The sequence below is a fragment of the Homarus americanus genome, unplaced genomic scaffold (assembly GCF_018991925.1).
Source record: "Homarus americanus isolate GMGI-L3 unplaced genomic scaffold, GMGI_Hamer_2.0 scaffold19117, whole genome shotgun sequence".
NCBI lineage: Eukaryota > Metazoa > Arthropoda > Malacostraca > Decapoda > Nephropidae > Homarus > Homarus americanus.
Window position 1 is genome coordinate 1,939,831 of NW_024754704.1, and position 18,246 is coordinate 1,958,076.

The 18,246-nt window shown below is 45.6% G+C and overlaps 1 protein-coding gene across 1 annotated transcript in view; it reads right to left on the bottom strand.

Moving 5' to 3' along the window:
- The window catches only part of LOC121855992 (cell wall protein AWA1-like), a 52,466-nt gene extending 39,627 nt beyond the window's left edge, over window positions 1-12,839 (bottom strand). The window contains exon 1 of the mRNA XM_042351221.1: window positions 12,471-12,839. The gene's annotated coding sequence lies outside the window, so the exon portion shown is untranslated. The remainder of the gene's footprint in view (window positions 1-12,470) is intronic.
- Between the last annotated feature and the right edge of the window lie 5,407 nt (window positions 12,840-18,246).

Below are 18,246 nucleotides of genomic sequence, written 5' to 3' on the forward strand. Positions count from 1 at the left end.
ACACCAATGGAACACAGCCATTAAGAACGTGTGAGTCACTGCTTTTGAAGAACGTGAGAGAACATTAGAGAACGTGCAAACACTGTTAATCACCTCATAACACCTGTCACACGAGGGTACCTGACCTAACACATCTGGTTGCATACTAATTAATGTTTTGGATCTGTGAAAGTTTCTCTTCCTTGCCCCATAAACCCTTCCTTGCCCCTCTAAACCCTTCCTGCCCCTCTAAACCCCTTACTTGCCCCTCTAAACCACTTCCTTGCCCCATAAACCCTTCCTTGCCCCTCTAAACCCTTACTTGCCCCCTTAAACCCCTTCCTTGCCCCTCTAAACCACTTCCTTGCCCCATAAACCCTTCCTTGCCCTTAAACCACTTCCTTGCCCCTCTAAACCACTTCCTTGCCCCATAAACCTCTTTCCCCATCCTACAAAAGCTGTCACCTCACCACACTGGACCACCGCTCTTTGTGAATCAATTGCTCTGAATGTCTGCCAGTGGGTACCTGACTAACCTAGCGATGAGACCCTGAACTTCCGGGTTTGTGTGTGTGTGTGTGTGTGTGTGTGTGTGTGTGTGTGTGTGTGTGTGTGTGTGTGTGTGTGTGTGTGTGTGTGTGTGTGTGTGGAGGAAGGGCCAGGATGATACACGAAGGGAGATTTTTCGACCTAGGTTACACGTTCTGCTAGTACGTGACCCAGAAACGAGGTCATCAAAGGAAGGTCTTAAAATACATTACTTCCTACAACTACTCGACCTGTATGTGTCTCAGGTGTGTGTCTCAGAGGTAATCACAGTCAAGATATTTCCCTAGGAATGTCTCTCAGCTCGTCAATATTTCTCAACTTTGCTGGTACTAAAATAATGAGAGGAAGAGTCGTGGAATTTCCCCTAAACATTTCCACCAGTAAGAACGTTTCAAATGTTTCTCACTCTTGACGGTTTTTTCTTCCCTTGTAAACGTTTGTCGCAACACCACCCAACCATAAACGTCTTATCACATCACTGAAACGTTGCTGGAGACGTTTCTTAATCTTAGCCTGAATGAACGTTTGTATGACCACACTCTCCAATAACCATGCGTTAACCTTCACTAAAAACAATAACACAACGGTAGAGTCTCAGGGTAGTTTTGCCGCCATTACGAACCAACATGTTACGTCATCAGTTTACGAGAAAAATATTAGCGTAAGATTGTCTGGGAATTCAGCCACCGGGTCAGCTGATCTCTTAACAACAAACATGATGGATGATGTGAAGTTTAGACACCCCAGTTTAACGCGAACCTAACCTAACCTAACCCAGCTTAATGCTAATCTAACCTAACCTAACCTAACCTAACCTAACCTTACCCAGCTAACCAACCTAACCTAACCTAACCTAACCTAACCTTACCCAGCTTAATGCTAATCTAACCTAACCTTACCAACTACTGTGACCTGGAATGTTTGATCTCTTGACGTCAAATGCCCAACAGGTCATTCTAGTTTTTTCAATCATTAGTTATTTTGTCGACATATTAGAAGGTAATTAAGGTAGTTAGTGAATTGGGTGTTTAAGCAAACAAACAAACAAACAAACAGACAGACAGACAGACAGACAGACACACACACACACACACACACACACACACACACAAATGCCACACAACGTAAATACTATAAGTCACCATCCATCACAGATTCCAACCATTGTAAAATTATCAACAACTCGTAATCAACCAGTGTATTCACTCCCAGTCAATCTTACCTTTTTGCACTGTCACTATGTTGAAATGCCCTGTAGTATGACCTCCCCACCTAGTTATTATATATCATATTTGTATCACTTATGTTACTTGTATATTATTTGTAAATCAAGTGACCCGTTCCCCAATTATGCAACTGTATATTTTCAGCCTTCCAGCTGCCATGGTCTTTCAATAAACCGTTAATTATTACACACGCACACACATACAGGCCTAACAAGCATGAACAAACACACTCGCCTTGTTACTTGAAGTTATTAGTTATGGAGGTAATGGTGTTGGTGATTAAGGTGTGTTGTGGTTACCTGGTGACGTCATGTCTTGTGGTTGGTGACTGCTGGGTGAAGGATGGGTTGGGCCTTGTGTGTGTGTGTGTGTGTGTGTGTGTGTGTGTGTGTGTGTGTGTGTGTGTGTGTGTGCTGTAAATATATAATAATAATATATAATAATAATTAAAATGAAACTGAACAATGTAACAAATAAAACCACGAACTACACAAAACATAAGAGGTGAGGACAAGTGCAGATAGCGGCTGCGGTACGGTGCGGTGGGGTGCGGTTAGGTGAGGGGCAGGAGAGCACAACCCAGTCCTGCTTGCGGTGTGTGGCAGCTTGGAAGGGTTGATAGGTGCGGAAGGAGGAGGTGCGGTAGGCTGCGGCAGGTCGGAGGGTAACGGCGGGAAGGGCGTGGAGGTGGATGTGGCGGCGGCTTAAGTGTGGGAAGTACATTGGCATGATAGTGTTATGTGGGTCAACCGGGACCTGATTCATATGGTTTAGTTACCTCATAAATATTGATCAAAAGCAAACGGGAATAATAATAATAATAATAATAATAATAATAATAATAATAATAATAATAATAATAATAATAATAATAATAATAATAATAATAATAATAATAATAATAATAATAATAATAATATAATAATAAAAAATAATAATAATAATAATAATAATAATAATAATAATAATAATAATAATAATAATAATAGAAAATTTAGTCTTTTTATAAATTAACGACTGTAAACAAAGCCTTTACCTGTGTCTACATAATTAGCCATCGATTCAATGAAGCAGCTAAACAGACATGTGTGTGTGTGTACAGGTGTGTGTGTGTGTGTGTACAGGTGTGTGTGTGTGTGTGTGTACAGGTGTGTACAGGTGTGTGTGTGTGTACAGGTGTGTGGGTGGCACGGTTCACACCACACACCCATTAGCTCAGGTATAAACTAATTAGGTGTGTTTGTCTTGATGTTGGGTTTGTGTGAATTTAGGTCAAACACACACACACCACACACACGTAAACAACACATCTATATTTATTTATCTCCTTTATCGTACACCCTCTCTCTCTCTCTCTCTCTCTCTCTCTCTCTCTCCTCTCTCTCTCTCTCTCTCTCTCTCTCTCTCTCTCTCTCTCTCTCTCTCTTTCTCTCTCAACCAATAAACAGATGTTGATCAAGCACCGTGAAGGAATGTGTCTCACTCCCTGGCCAAGGCTAGGAACTGTCAAGGCTACAAGCTCTACTGTCAAGGCTACAACCTCTACTGTCAAGGCTACAGCTCTGTCAAGCTACAAGCTCTACTGTCAAGGCTACAAGCTCTACTGTAAGGCTACAAGCTCTCGTCAGCCCACTACTACAAGCTCTACTGTCAGGCTACAAGCTCACCTGTCAAGGCTACAAGCTCCTTCAAGGCCCACAACCCACACTTCAAGGATACAAACTCTACTGTCAAGGCTACAAGCTCTCTGTCAAGACTACAGAAACCCTGTCAAGACTACAGCTCACTGTCAAGACTACAACTACTCTCAAGGCTACAAGCTCTACTCAAGACTAGGAAGTCTCAAGACTACAAACTCTCAAGACTACAAACTCTCAAGACTACAAACTCTCAAGACTACAAACTCTCAAGACTACAAACTCTCAAGACTACAAACTCTCAAGACTACAAACCGTCAAGACTACACCCCTCTTCTGACAGCGTTGCCAAGGTAGAAGAACAACTCAGAGCAGCGTTACCAACCACACTGCTAGGAGGCAGAACCCTCTCATGGGAAGAATGTAATTTGGGCATTGACCGTCACGCTAGGGTGGCAGTGAGGCATCTGGAGCATTTTGGTGGCATATTGGAGGCATTTTAGAGGCATTTGGGAGGCATTTTGGAGGCATCTATACCTATATATGCCTATACACACCCACCTACACCCACTTACACCCACCTATACAGTGGTTGATGCTCCTGCAAGGTCAATAATATAACCAGCTTGAGGTACGTGACTCAGCGGCGATGTTACGAGACCGTACCAAGTGATCGTTCGTCTGGCGAAGAGGGCGAACGCCAGGCGATACTGACTACCGATACTGGCGTTAAGTTAGCAGGTATTGTGAGTGTAATGTCAGTTATAATAATAATAATAATAATAATAATAATAATAATAATAATAATAATAATAATAACAGCAACAATAAAAACAACAACAAATAATAATAATAATAATAATAATAATAATAATAATAATAATAATAATAATAATATAATTTCGTTTGTGTGACATAAAGTCGTCAAGGCAAAGTGGGAAATATTCTCCTCGGTGTAAGTGCAGGACCTGGAATCGATCCCAAATGATAACCATGACAAGTGAAAAATAGTGTGGGGTAATTATGGGTTTATAAAAGAGTGGGAGTGTGGGGTGTGGGGGGGATGGGGATGAGGAGGAGAGGGGTGAGTGGGGGGAGGTCGTGGCGAAATGTGTAGCATAAGGTAGACCTCGAACTTGAAAGACCTTAACCTCGAACTCAGAAAAGTGTGACCAAGTTGTTGAGGATTAACTGAGGGGAGGTTGTTGTGGCGGAGAGGTAATACACACTCATAGTACACCTGTTGAACTTTGGGTCGAACCTGTGGTGGAGGAGGTGGAGGGTGATGGTGGAGGAGTGGTGGTGGAGAAGTGGTGGTGGAGGAGTGGTGGAGTGGTGGTGGAGTGGTGGAGGAGTGGTGGTGGAGGAGTGGTCTCTGATAATTGATCCCCACCACCACCATCACTTTCGCTCTCAATCCCCCCACACCCCACACCCCACCCCAGCACCCCTGAACCCTTTCATAAGTGAGGGTTTGTTACCCCCTGAGGACAATCCACGCCCCCTCCTCTCCCCCACTTCTCACCCCCCACCTCCCCACCGCCCACCCTCACCCCCCACCCTCACCCCCAGCCTCCACCCCTCACCTCCCACCCATCTTCTTCTACTTAAGCATTTGCCGTCATCCTGAGAGAAAACCACCACCTCCACCTCTCACCCCCCACCCACACCCCCACCTCCACCCACAGCCCCACCCTCCGAGGTTGACGGCCTTCTCACGCCCATCTTGTCACCCCGCCCACACTTACTGCTTCCTGATTTCTCAAACCTGGTGCTTCAGTGGGTACTATCATGGTCCAGCTCTCTCCTTCTCACACCTCTCCTTCTCCCCCCTCTCACACCCTCCTCCCTCTCCCCCCCACACCTCCTCCTCTCCCTTCCCACACCTCCTCCTTCTCCCCCCCCTCTCACACCTCCCCCACCTCTCCCCCTTCTCACACCTCCCTCCTTCTCCCCCTCATACCTCCCTCTCCCTCACACTCCCCACCTCCCAACTCCTACCATCCACATTCCCTTCCTTTCTTCTCCTCCACTCCTCCTCCCCACTCTCCCTCCCTTCCTTCCCTACCCTTCCTCACCCTGTATTTAACCACCTTCACACTTTCCCCGAGGACACAGGTAGAGTCTAGGCAATCTGAGCGCCATTTTGTCTCACGTATGTACAGACACGTTCCCACATCTTTAATTAGAGAGGCGAAAAACACATCGTAAGATCCTTATGATTCTAGTGGGGGAGGGGAAGGGAGGAGGGAGAGAGGGAAGGAGAAGGAGGAGGAAAAGAACAGTAGGAAAAGGAGGAAGAGGAAGAGGAGGGAGGGACGAGGAAGAGGAAGAGGGGGTGGAGGGAGGGAGAGAGGAGGAGGAGGGGAGAGAGGGAGGGGAAAGGGAAAATAACGTGGGAAACAATGAGAGTGAGAGCCCAGGGAAAGGAAAATAAGACAAAAATCTGTAAAATCCGACAAAAATCCGAACAAATCCGTAAAATCCGACCAAAAATCCGTAAAATCCGACAAAACACAAAATCCGACCCAAAAATCCGTAAAATCCGACAAAACACAAAATCCGACCCAAAAATCCGTAAAATCCGACAAAACACAAAATCCGACCCAAAAATCCGTAAAATCCGACAAAACACAAAATCCGACCCAAAAATCCGCAAAACAAGACAAAAATCGGGAGTTCCTGTAGTGACTCAACTGAACCTTGACTAAATAATTGTTCATAACGGAGATAAAGGGATTAGCTCTTCATCCTGACTGACTCCTATCATCCTATCTTGTCACTCCTGAGGGATTGATGAGAGGGATGTGAGTGGGAGGTGTGTTAGAAGGATGTGAGAGGGAGGGATGTGTGTGTGTGTGTGTGTGTGTGTGTGTGTGTGAACGTCTCAATAACGGGTTGAGTGATTGCAGTGAGACTTGTTAAGGAGGAAGAGGAGGAGGAAGAGGAAGGAGGAGGAAGAGGAGGAGGAAGAGGAGGAGGAAGAGGAGGAGGAAGAGAGCTAGTTAATGTGTAGCCTCTCTCTCTCTCTCTCTCTCTCTCTCTCTCTCTCTTGTTTCGGCCATATCAAAGGTTATAAACATTTGGAAATCCTTTTTACTAAGAAAGAGCAAAGAAAAGTCAGAAATAAAGAGACAAAGAAAAAAGAAAAAGAAAGAAAGAAAGATAATAGAGATAGCCAAGGTCATCACTTAAGCCCAAACCCTCAATAAAGTATATAAGTAATACGACCATAAGTGTTAAGTCAGAGAGGAAGTGGCGTAAGGGAGGAACTTTCTTACGAGAGTCTTCCACTTAACACTTTTGGTGGTTTCCGTCAGATAAAAGTGAGTTGGTGAATTAGGTGTAGCAGCCGTGAGGGAATGTGGGATGGGGTGGGAAGGGGGAGGGGAGAGATGGGAGGGGTGGTGAGATGGAGTCTGGAAGGAGGGAGGGTGGGGGGAAGGGGGAGAGGAGAGATGGGGGTGGTGGAGATGGAGTCTGGAAGGAGGGAGGGTGGGGAGGGGGGATAGGAAAGATGGAAGGGTGGTGTGAGATGGAGTCTGGAAGGAGGGGGGTGGGGGGGAAGGGGAGAGGAGAGATGGAAGGGGTGGAGATGGAGTCTGGAAGGAGGGGGGGGGGGGAAGGGGGATAGGGAAAGATGAAGGGGTGGTGTGAGATGGAGTCTGGAAGGAGGGGGGTGGGGGGGGAAGGGGGGAGGGGATGGAAGGGGTGGTGGAGATGGAGTCTGGAAGGAGGGAGGGGTGGGGGGAGGGGATAGGAAAGATGGAAGTGGTGGTGAGATGGAGTCTGGAAGGAGGAGGGGGGGATGGGGGGGAAGGGGGAGAGGAGAGATGGAAGGGGTGGTGTGAGATGGAGTCTGGAAGGAGGGGGGTGGGGGGTGGTGTGAGATGGAGTCTGGAAGGAGGGGGGTGGGGGGATGGGGGGAAGGGAGAGATGGGGGGTGGGTGGAGATGGAGTCTGGAAGGAGGGAGGGGAGATGGTGAAGGAAAGACGAAAGGAAACGGGGGAAGAGAGAGAGAGAGAGAGAGAGAGAGAGAGAGAGAGAGAGAGAGAGAGAGAGAGAGAGGTCATTACCATCACCCTGCAGCTTGATCATGGCAGAGCAACAAGGACACATCCCCCATGAAATCGTATTATGAAAGCTGTGTGTCTGTAATTCTCTAATATCACGCTGACGGACATATAGAAATACATTTTCTTTTTTGGGGGGAATAGCCCACCCGAGCACAGGTCACTGACCCACATCAGGGCCTGGGAGGGCGAAAATATAATAAAATAATAATAATAATAATAATAATAATAATAATAATAATAATAATAATAATAATAATTAAATGCAAAGATGGAAAAAAACCAAGAGTGAGAAACGATATAACGTATGTATGTTGTGTTGTCAATAGTAAGAGAAACAACTGAGACCCTGCGATGGACGAGTTGACGGCTCTGGGTAAACACAAGATATACACTGCCACGTTGGTAGAGTGATACGGTATATATAATTTGCTTAAAGTCCTGCTATAATAGTCGAGATAAGTTTATTTCTGTAGAAACAGGGATGACATTTGCAATGACGTCACTAGTTTCAAACTCACTGTTGCAGTCGGAGGTCGTAGAGAGGATGACCTCAGACCCCAAATGCCACGTTGAGGTAAGTTGTACGGGTGAAGAGCTGCTTCAAACATAGGCTGGATGGGTATATGAACAATAGGGGTTGGGTGTAAATGGGACTGCCCAGTATGGCCCGCTGTAGTTCCTCTATTCTTATGTTCTTTTGGACATAAGAAGCTCCCCTGTTCACACCAGCTCACCTGTCATGTACTCTTACCTGGTAAACTTTCTTTTTTTTCAGTACATTTACAGAGTATATCAGCAGATGGAGATACGAGTAAATTTAGAAGTGGTGACATTGTCTGGACTTTGTTTTGATAATGCCTCATGCTTGGTAACATGACAACATGGTGCTGTTATTGTTTTGGTGATTCACTAATGAACCACTGGGATATATCATCATTTATATTAATTAATGAATAAAATTTTACTTTAACTACCATAAGTATTTGGATGTTTAGATTCAAGATAGGCTTCAGTATTGGGTAAAGTTAAAGTTTTGGTCATGTCCGTACTCAGACATGCAGACTATGTTATTTTCTGATGGTTTGTGAGGTGTTATGAGCGACTGAGACCTTACCTCCCTTACCGATGTATGTTAAGCTAACCTTATAACTCTTCTTAACCTGACCTAACCTAACCTAACCTATGATCTGTATTTTCTTATGTGATCGAAAAATGTTTTGCAACATAAATCCCGTAGAGATAATGTGTCTTACTGTTTAAAGTGTTAATCCCATAGTTAGGATCTTAAGGTTCCCAGATGACCCACACCAGAATAATATCAATATTGTTTGGAATGTTTATACTCTGAAATATGTAGTATGGGGCAGCTAATATCCATTGAATTAGTTTATGTGCTTAGTAATATTTATATATTTAAAATAGTATTACTGTGTTGCACAGTAAAGCACAATTAATTATCTAATAATATTTATTTACAGAGCCCATCAGCCGAGAAGGTTGGACACCTACAGCTGGGGAGCTCGACCCAGCCAGTGAGGTCACAGTCACTCACAGAGCTTTTTCCAGTCACGTAACTTTTTAGCAACTTTAACCCTTATTTTGACACTTTTGGCTAATTCATTTAAAAATATCATTACCATAGTGAATTTAAGCGTTTTCTATACCCATTGACCTGCCATCTTACGAACAAATTCCGACCGTCAACTCGTCCATTGTGTGTAAATGAGGCAGAAAGTCTACCAGCAACCTGGTTACTTGTTTAAACATACATACATACATACATACATACATACATACATACATACATACATTCATACTGTACATACAGAAAATTCAAATATAAATAATAATAATTTCTTTTCCATATGCGTTAGATATTTATAGTACAATATTCGTATATAATAATATATATTAAACTGTTTTTTATGATGAGTTATAAGGTCCCATATTATCATAGACAAAGTGAACAAGACGCAATTGAAAAACACAATCTCATCGTCCAGGTGTAAATAACATAATTATTTAATATTCAATAATCTAGTGTATTAAACAATGACAGAATAACAGTAAAAATAACAAAACCAATTGAATCACTCGTTAAAAAAACACTTTGATACCTGGGCCACATCTAAAAAAACACAAGAAAACAAAAGAATTCTTAATATTTTCCCTCGAGGCAAAAAAACAAAATCACATCGCCTTTGAATAGTGTTACATCAGTGGGTCAAAACTGTTATGGATGCTACAGGTCATAAAGCTGATAGTCCTGCTGATTCCTAGGATATTATCACTCTTATTGCCTTTGTTTACATCCCGAGTGACGCAACTAACCCTGACCTAAACAAATGAGTTATCCAGTACCTCTTATACAGTGAAACCTCTATTTAACGGACTATATAGAGAAAATCCGTTATATCAAGGGTCCGTTAGATATGAAACCTCCATCAAACGAACTGTGGAGTAGAGAAGTGTGGAGTGAGGAAGTGTGGAGTAGGGAAGTGTTGTGGTGTGTGGAATCATTGTCAGGAACGGTACTTAGACGGGTCAAGATTCGCCCTACTGACCACTAACCAAACCGTAGTGCTGGGGTAGGTTCAGTCTTTGCCACCCCCCCAATGCCGACCACTCACCACTCTATCCACACTAAACCAGTCCACCCACTCTCCCATCACCCAATGCCGACCCTCACCACTCTATCCACACTAAACCAGTCCACCTCTACCACCACCCAATCCCGACCACTCACCACTCTATCCACTAAACCAGTCCATCCACTCTACCCACACCACCCAATGCCGACCCACTCACCCTCTATCCACACTAAACCAGTCCACCACTCTACCACCCAATGCCGACCACTCCCACCCTCTATCACTAACCAGTCCACCCTCTACCCACACCACAATGCCGACCCTCACCCACTCTATCACACATACTGTCTGTCCATCACACCACCAGTCCTACACAGGTCACCCATACCACACCAGCCACCACACCATCTCACCCATATACACCAGTCCGCCCACACTACACCACCCATTCCACCCACCTGTGCAGCAGTTTTGCCCACATAAATTAACCTAACCTGGTGTTGAGATGATGGTGGGTGGCTAAAATGTGCTGAGGCAGTGGTGGAGTGTGGCAGAGGTTGTGGTGGGCGGCTCCCGTGTTGTGACTTAATGTTGACGGTTTTAGGAGTCTTGCGTCAACCTGTGCAGTGGTGGTGGTGAGTAGTAGAGTGGTATAGTGGTAGTGGTGGTGGTAGTGTAGTGGTGGTAATAGTGGTGGTAATAGTGGTGGTGATAATGATTGAGTGGTAATAGTAGTGGTAGTAGTAGTGGTGGTAGTAGTGGTGGTGGTAGTGTGGTGTGTTGTGGTAGGTTATTGTTATGTGTAGTATGGTGTGTGGTAGTGAAAGGGTTTACGTATATATCTGAAAATGTTTTTGACAGCTCACACCTACACATAACAAGTCCTCCTGAAATACGAAAACAAACCTAACAAATGAAAGTTTCAGAAAAAAAACCTTAATTTTATCTTAATAATTATAATTTGAGGAACTTTTCTTGTTTAATATGTTTCATAATATAGTTGTATATTTTATTGTGGAAATATAGAAATAAAAAAGGGTCAACTTTAATATAATTGGTATTCATAGTTTTCGAATTTAGGGAAAATTATGAAAATACTACTACGACTACTACTACTACTACTACTACTACTACTACTAAAAATAATAATAATAATAATACACATTCACAATATAATTACATCAAAAGAGATAAAAAATGAATTAGAAATATCTGAACCGAAATATTGTATTGAAAAGTTGAGTACGAATGATATAGTGATAATAAAAGTCAATTACTGTATATATATTTTTTTTTTCAGTGTTTTCGGACAGATATTCGTGGGAAAATTAGGCGGGAGTTTAGTAATGGTGTGAGAGTATGATGGAGCATAGACGCCACTATCACCATCACCACCATCACCATCATCACCATCATACCATCACCACCATCACCACCATCAACACCATCACCACCGTTATCATTATTATTATTACAGTCTATCATTATAACTATACTACCAGAATCTACCACTATCATAACTACCACCATTACCCATCACCACCAACTACAAAAATTAGGGCAAATTATATCAGTCTAGAGTTTATACTTCCTACTATAATGGTTTAAGTCTTCTTTTTTCATCTTTCTTTTCCTCTTCCTTTTCACACCGCTATAACCCCTCCCTCCCTCCCCCTCCTCCCCACCACCCCTCCTCCCAACTAACTCAACATTCACAAATTAATGTGATAAAAACCTATTAGCTCGAGTCATCATCACTACAGTTACCAATAAACACCATTACATTAACCCATTAAGTGAGTTATGGCGCTGTATTGCCCAACACTAACCCATTATGTTCGTCACTTTACACCCATTAGCTTATTTATGATACAATGTTAAGTGGAAGTCACCCATTACCCCCATTAAATGAGTTAGGACAACCAAATCAAAAAACACCCATTAAATCATCCCCATTACGTAAATAAAAACATACAAGAGTCATTTTACCCATTAGGTTAATTACGACCCTAAATCACCTGACGTCTAACCATTAGCCCCATTACACCATCCCTATTAGGTGAGTTATGAAGGTAGTGAAGATATATGAGGAAGGTTCAGGTGACACACGAGAATCTCAGGTGAGCCGGGAACACCTGTTGTCGCTTAACTGTTGCCTACTACCTGTAACACCCACCTTGTTGTTGATACGCTGGAGGAGGGTGATGGGGGTGGGAGGAGAGAAGGGGGAGTGAGGGAAAGAGAAGAAGAGAGAGAGAGAGAGAGTCACAATAACACACTCCTAAACAAACTGGATATCAAATTTACCTTAAAACACACACACACTTAAGAAAACGAATCAAAACGAATAAAACAAACACACCACAAACACCCACCTTACCCCCAGACACAACAAACACCTCCTCACCTACCTGTGTGTGTGTGTGAAGGTGCAGGGACGCTGTTTTTCGTACGCCAGGCGAAGTTTATTACACGGCGGGCGAAACAGCGCCTTTAGTTATGGTCGAGTAATAATTCTCACAGATCCACTCCGACACGATGAAGATTTGAACGCATGTTGAACCCACGAAACTGATTCATACGATTGATTGGGAGGGATTAAGTTAAGTTAGGTTGGGTTGGTTATATTTCCCCAATGTGTGAGAGGAGGAGGATCAGCCTGCTGGGGTGGGCTAGTAGCAGCAGGAGTGAGTGTGGTGGGGGTAGGAAGCGACCGACGGACGAGACAGCAGCACCTCCTGACGTCTGCTCCGGGTGCACGCGTTTGGTTGAATGACCCAGAGTTGTGACGGCCTCTTGTAGCCTTCTGGAGACGACGGTGGTGGCGCTGGCAGTGGTGGTGGTGTGTGGGGGTTGTGGGGTGTGGGGGTGGTGGAGTGTGTGGTGGTGTGTGGGGGGTGTGTGTGATGGTGGTGTGTGGTGGTGGTGGTGTGTGGGTGTGGTGGTGTGTGGGGTGTGGTGTGTGGTGGTGTGTGGTGTGGTGGTGGGGTGTGTGGTGGTGGTGGTGTGTGGTGGTGTGTGTGGGGGTTGTGTGGCGGTGGTGTGTGGTGGTGGTGGTGTGTGGTGATGGTGGTGTGTGGTGGTGGTGGTGGTGTGTGGTGGTGGTGGTGTGTGGGGGTGGTGGTGTGTGGGGTGGTGGTGGTGTGTGGGGTTGGGGGTGAGTAGGGGTGGTGGTGTGTGTGGGGTGGTGGTGGTGTGGGGGTGTGTGGTGTGTGTGGGGATGGTGGTGGTGTGGGGTGGTAGAGTGGTGGTGGTGTGTGTGGTGGTGGGGTGTGTGGTGGTGGTGTGTGGGGGTGGTGGTGTATGGTGGGTGTGTGTGGGGTGGTGGGGTGTGGGGGTGGTGGTGTATGGTGGTGATGTGTGGGGTGGTGGTGTGTGGGGGTGGGTGGTGTATGGTGGTGTGTGGGTGGTGGTGTGTGGGGTGGTGGTGTGTGTGGGTGGTGGTGTGTGGGGTGGGTGTGTGATCAAACAAACACACAACACTATACCACTCCTATCCTAGCCATTCCTACCTACACACACCTGATTTCAGGGCACAACTCTCTCCCTCTCTCTCTTCTCTCTCTCTCTCTCCAGGGGTCAATGGGTCACGTTCATACCCCGGAACGTGGTAGGGTTAGGTTAGGTTAGGTTAGGTTATTCAAAACTGTTGGTCGTTTATCAACACCTCAGGTTACCGTTGTCTAGTTTACCGTTGTCCAGGTTACCGTTGTCAGGTTACCGTTCTGGTTACCGTTGTCTGGTTACTGTTGTCTGAGTTACTGTTGTCTGAGTTTGTTGTCTAGTTACTATTGTCTGAGTTACCGTTGTCAATGTCAGGTTACTGTTGTCTGGGTTCCTTGTCAGTTAATTGTCTGAGGTTACTGTTGTCTAAGGTTACCGTTGTCTGAGTTACCGTTGTCTAGGTTACCGTTGCTGTCAGGTTACTGTTGTCTAGGTTACCGTTGTTCAGGTTACCTGAGTCTGTTGTCTGGGTTACCGTTGTCTAAGTTACCGTTGTCTAGGTTACCGTTGTCTGGAGTTACCGTTGTCTAGGTTACCGTTGTCCGGAATACCATTGTCTGATTACCGTTGTCTAGGTTCGTGTCAATTACCGTTGTCCTAGGTTACCGTTGTCCAGGTTACCGTTGTCTAGGTTACTGTTGTCCAGGTTACCGTTGTCTAGGTTACCGTTGTCTGGTCTTGTCTGGGTTACTGTTGTCTATGTTACCGTTGTCAAGTTACCGTTGTCAGGTTACCTGTTGTCTAGGTTACCGTTGTCTAAGTTACCGTTGTCGAGTTACCGTTGTCAGGTTACCGTTGTCAGGTTACGCTGGGTTACCGTTGTCCAGGTTACTGTTGTCCAGGTTACCGTTGCTCGGTACCGTTGTCTGAGTTACCGTTGTCTAGGTTACCACGCTTGTTTACACGTTCATGCGTTCTTGTTTACGTTCAACGGGTTATATATGCCGCAAACAGTCATAATAACGTTCTGTTTGCGTTCTTCACGGCTTTTCCCTGACGTTCTACACTTACTGAACGACGAGATGAACGTACGTGACACGTTCATCTGTTCAAGACCTGATATCTCGTTCACGTGACTTTCGATACCTGATTGAACGTCCTAATTAGCGATTCTCACCTGCTGGTGATAGATGACCCGTCAGGCTTCACAGCTCAGAGAGAGAACAGATGCTACCTGTACAATGACACACACACACACACACACACACACACATACACACACACACACACAGACACACACACACACACACACACACACACAGACACACACATGTACTGATGGCTGTGTAATACCTACCTACCCAGATACATACAGGCACGTACATGAATGCAAATACACACACACACACCCAACCTTCTCCTCCTCCCGCATAGTGTTATACCAAGAACACCTCGACCAGGTAACACCCCTCCCTCACTCCCACCCCCCTCCCCTCACTCCCACACCCCTCTACCCCTCCCCTCCCCCTCCACCCCACCCCCCTCACCCCTCCCCCTACACCGGAAGTTGAGTGAGTGTCAGGTGAGGTGACCCCTCCCTCCCATACCTTGAGGCCCTAGTACCTGTCATTTCTTAACCTAATATATATTCCTAAGATGTTGAAGGGTGGGGGCATGTGTGTGTGTGTGTGTGTGTGTGTGTGTGTGTGTGTGTGTGTGTGTGTGTGTGTGTGTGTGTGTGTGTGTGTGTGTGTGTGTGTGTGTGTGTGTGTGTGTGTGTGTGTGTGTGTGTGTGTGTGTGTGTGTGTGTGTGTGTGTGTGTGTGTTGTGTTACGGTATATAATATTGATGATTGGTGACCTCCTAACCTAACTAACTAACAGTTTCCTCACAATACTGACATTCTTGGACATTACTCTAGTGACTGGTTGAGTGGGAACTACCACCACTCAATTCCCACTCAGAGAACGGTCGAGTGTTGGCTGATGAGAGGTGATGCGTGGAACAAGGTCGGTGGCCTACTGGGTGCATCATCTGTGTAGCGTGAGGGGTGTATGGTGAGGGTGTGAGGTGTAGTGTGAGGTGTAGGTGGGGGTGGTGTAGTGTGAGGTGTGGTGTGGTGTGGGGAGGGTGTAGTGTGAGGGTGTAGTGTGAGGTGTGGTGTGAGGGTGTATGGTGAGGTGTAGTGTGGTGTGGGGTGTAGTGTGAGGGTGTGTGTGAGGGTGTATGGTGAGGTGTAGTGTAGTGTGAGGGTGTGTGAGGTGTGGTGTGAGGGTGTAGTGTGAGGGTGTGGGTGTAGTGTGAGTGTGAGGTGTATGGTGAGGTGTATGGTGAGGTGTGGTGTGAGGTGTAGTGTGAGGGTGTGGTGTGTGTGTGAGGGGTGTATGGTGAGGTGTAGTGTGGTGTGGGGTGTAGTGGGGTGTGGTGTGAGGGGTGTAGCGTGAGGGTGTGTGTGGTGAGGGTGTGTGTGGGGTGTAGTGTGAGGGGTGTAGTGTGAGGTGTGGTGAGGTGTGTAGTGGTGTGGGGTGTAGTGTAAGGTGAGTGTGAGGGTGTAGTGTGGTGTGTGGTGGGGTGTGAGTGTGGGGTGTAGTGTGGGGTGTAGTGTGAGGGTGTTATGGTGAGGTGGTGTGTGTGGGTGGTGTGAGGTATGGTGAGGTGTAGTGTAGTGTAAGGGTGTGGGGGTGTGGTGTGGGGTGTATGGTGAGGTGTAGTGTAGTGTGAGGGTGTAGTGTGAGGGTGTATGGTGTGGGGTGTGAGTGTGTGGGGGTGTGGGTGAGGGTGTATGGTGTGGTAAAAAACAAATAAATTAACAAAACACAAAAATAACAAAAATAAAATAATAAAATAATAATTACAATAATCATTTTTTTAAAAAGGAAAAAAATACAGCCAGAAAATTAAACACTAGAAAAAACAAGAACAAATAGTAAAAAAAACCCAGATCACAAAACTTAAAAATAATAAAATAAACAAGAAAAACACGAAAAATAATTGAAAAAAAAAACCAAAATGAAACCATGAAACAATTATTAAGAAAAAAACACAACTAAAAAAACAGGAAAATAATCCTAAAAAAAACAGGAAAACATGAATGAAAAAAAATCATTGAAATTACAAACTACTGTAACAGAGGAAGGAAGGGTGGGAAGAGTAGGAAAGGGGTAGGAAGGGGGTGAGAGGAAGGGGGTGGGAAGGGTGGGTGACGTAGGAAGGGTGGGGAGGGGGGTGGGGAGGGGTAGGAAGGGGTAGGGAGGGGTGAGTGACGTAGGAAGGGGTAGGGAGGGGGGTGGGAAGGGGTAGAGAGAGGGTAGGGAAGGGGAGGAATATGGGCACCTGTAGTAACTAATTAACACCTGGGATTTAAGTCAAAACATACAAATTTCTTCCCCCAGGTGTGTATGTGTGTGTGTGTCTGGAGAGAGAGAGAGACGCGTCAAATGGAGCGGAAATAGACAACCTCATTATCACAACACCATAAAGACAGAGAATATACCCGTCTGTCTCTCGGTCTGTCTGTCTCACTGATTATCTGTCTCTCTCTCACTTTCTCACTCTTGTGAATCCTGGACACACAGTTCAGCGGATCACCGTTATCCCAGCTCGGTGTGTGTGTGTGTGTGTGTGTGTGTGTGTGTGTGTGTGTGTGTGTGTGTGTGTGTGTGTAGCCAGCTGTAAGTGGCTTTTTCACTGGTCTGTTAAGGCACGACAGGCAGACAAACATACATACACATACTGACAACAGACCAGACAAACAGACAGACTGACAACAGACTGACGACAGACAGACGACAGACAGACGACAGACACAGACGACAACAGACAGACAGACCAGACACAGACAGACAGACTGACAGACAGACGCAGACACAGACGAACAGACAGACAGAACTGACAGACGAACTGACTGAGCAGACAAACAACAGACTGAACAGACGACGACGACGAAGACTGACACAACAGACAGACAGACGCGACAGACAGACACACAGACGACAGACAGACAGACACAGAAAGACTGACAGACAGACTGACAGACAGACAGACAGACTGACAGACAGACAGACGAGACAGACGACAGACAGACAGACAGACTGACGAACAGACTGACGAGACAGACAGATGCAGACAGCAGACGACAGACACCAACATACAGACAGACTGACGACAGACAGACTGACAGACTGACGAACAGACAGACAGACGAACAGACTGACAGACAGACAGACAGCAGACACAGACAGACAGACAGACTGACAGACAAACAGACTGACAGACAGACGGACTGACAGACTGACAGACAGACAGACAGACAGACAGACAGACAGACTGACAGACAGACAGACAGACTGACAGACAGACAGACAGACAGACAGACAGACAGACAATAAGGACTTGAATTAATGGTAGTAAATATTGTTCACTGTTAGGAAGAGGAGGAGGAGGAGAAAAGGAGGAGGAGGAGGAAAAAAGGAGGAGGAGAAGGAGAAAGGAGGAGAAAGGAGGAGGAGGAGAAAGGAAGGAGGAAGGAGGAGGAAAGGAGGAGAAGAAAGGAGGAAAAAGGAGGAGGAGAAAGAGGAGGAGGAGAAGGAGAAAGAAGGAGGAAAAGGAGGAGGAGGAGAAAGAGAAGGAGGAGGAGGAGGAGAAAGGAGGAGGGGAATAAGGAGAAAGGAGGAGGAGGAGAAAAGGAAGAGGAGAGAAAGAAGGCGGAGAAATAAGAAAGAGAAGAGGGAGGAAGAGGTGAAG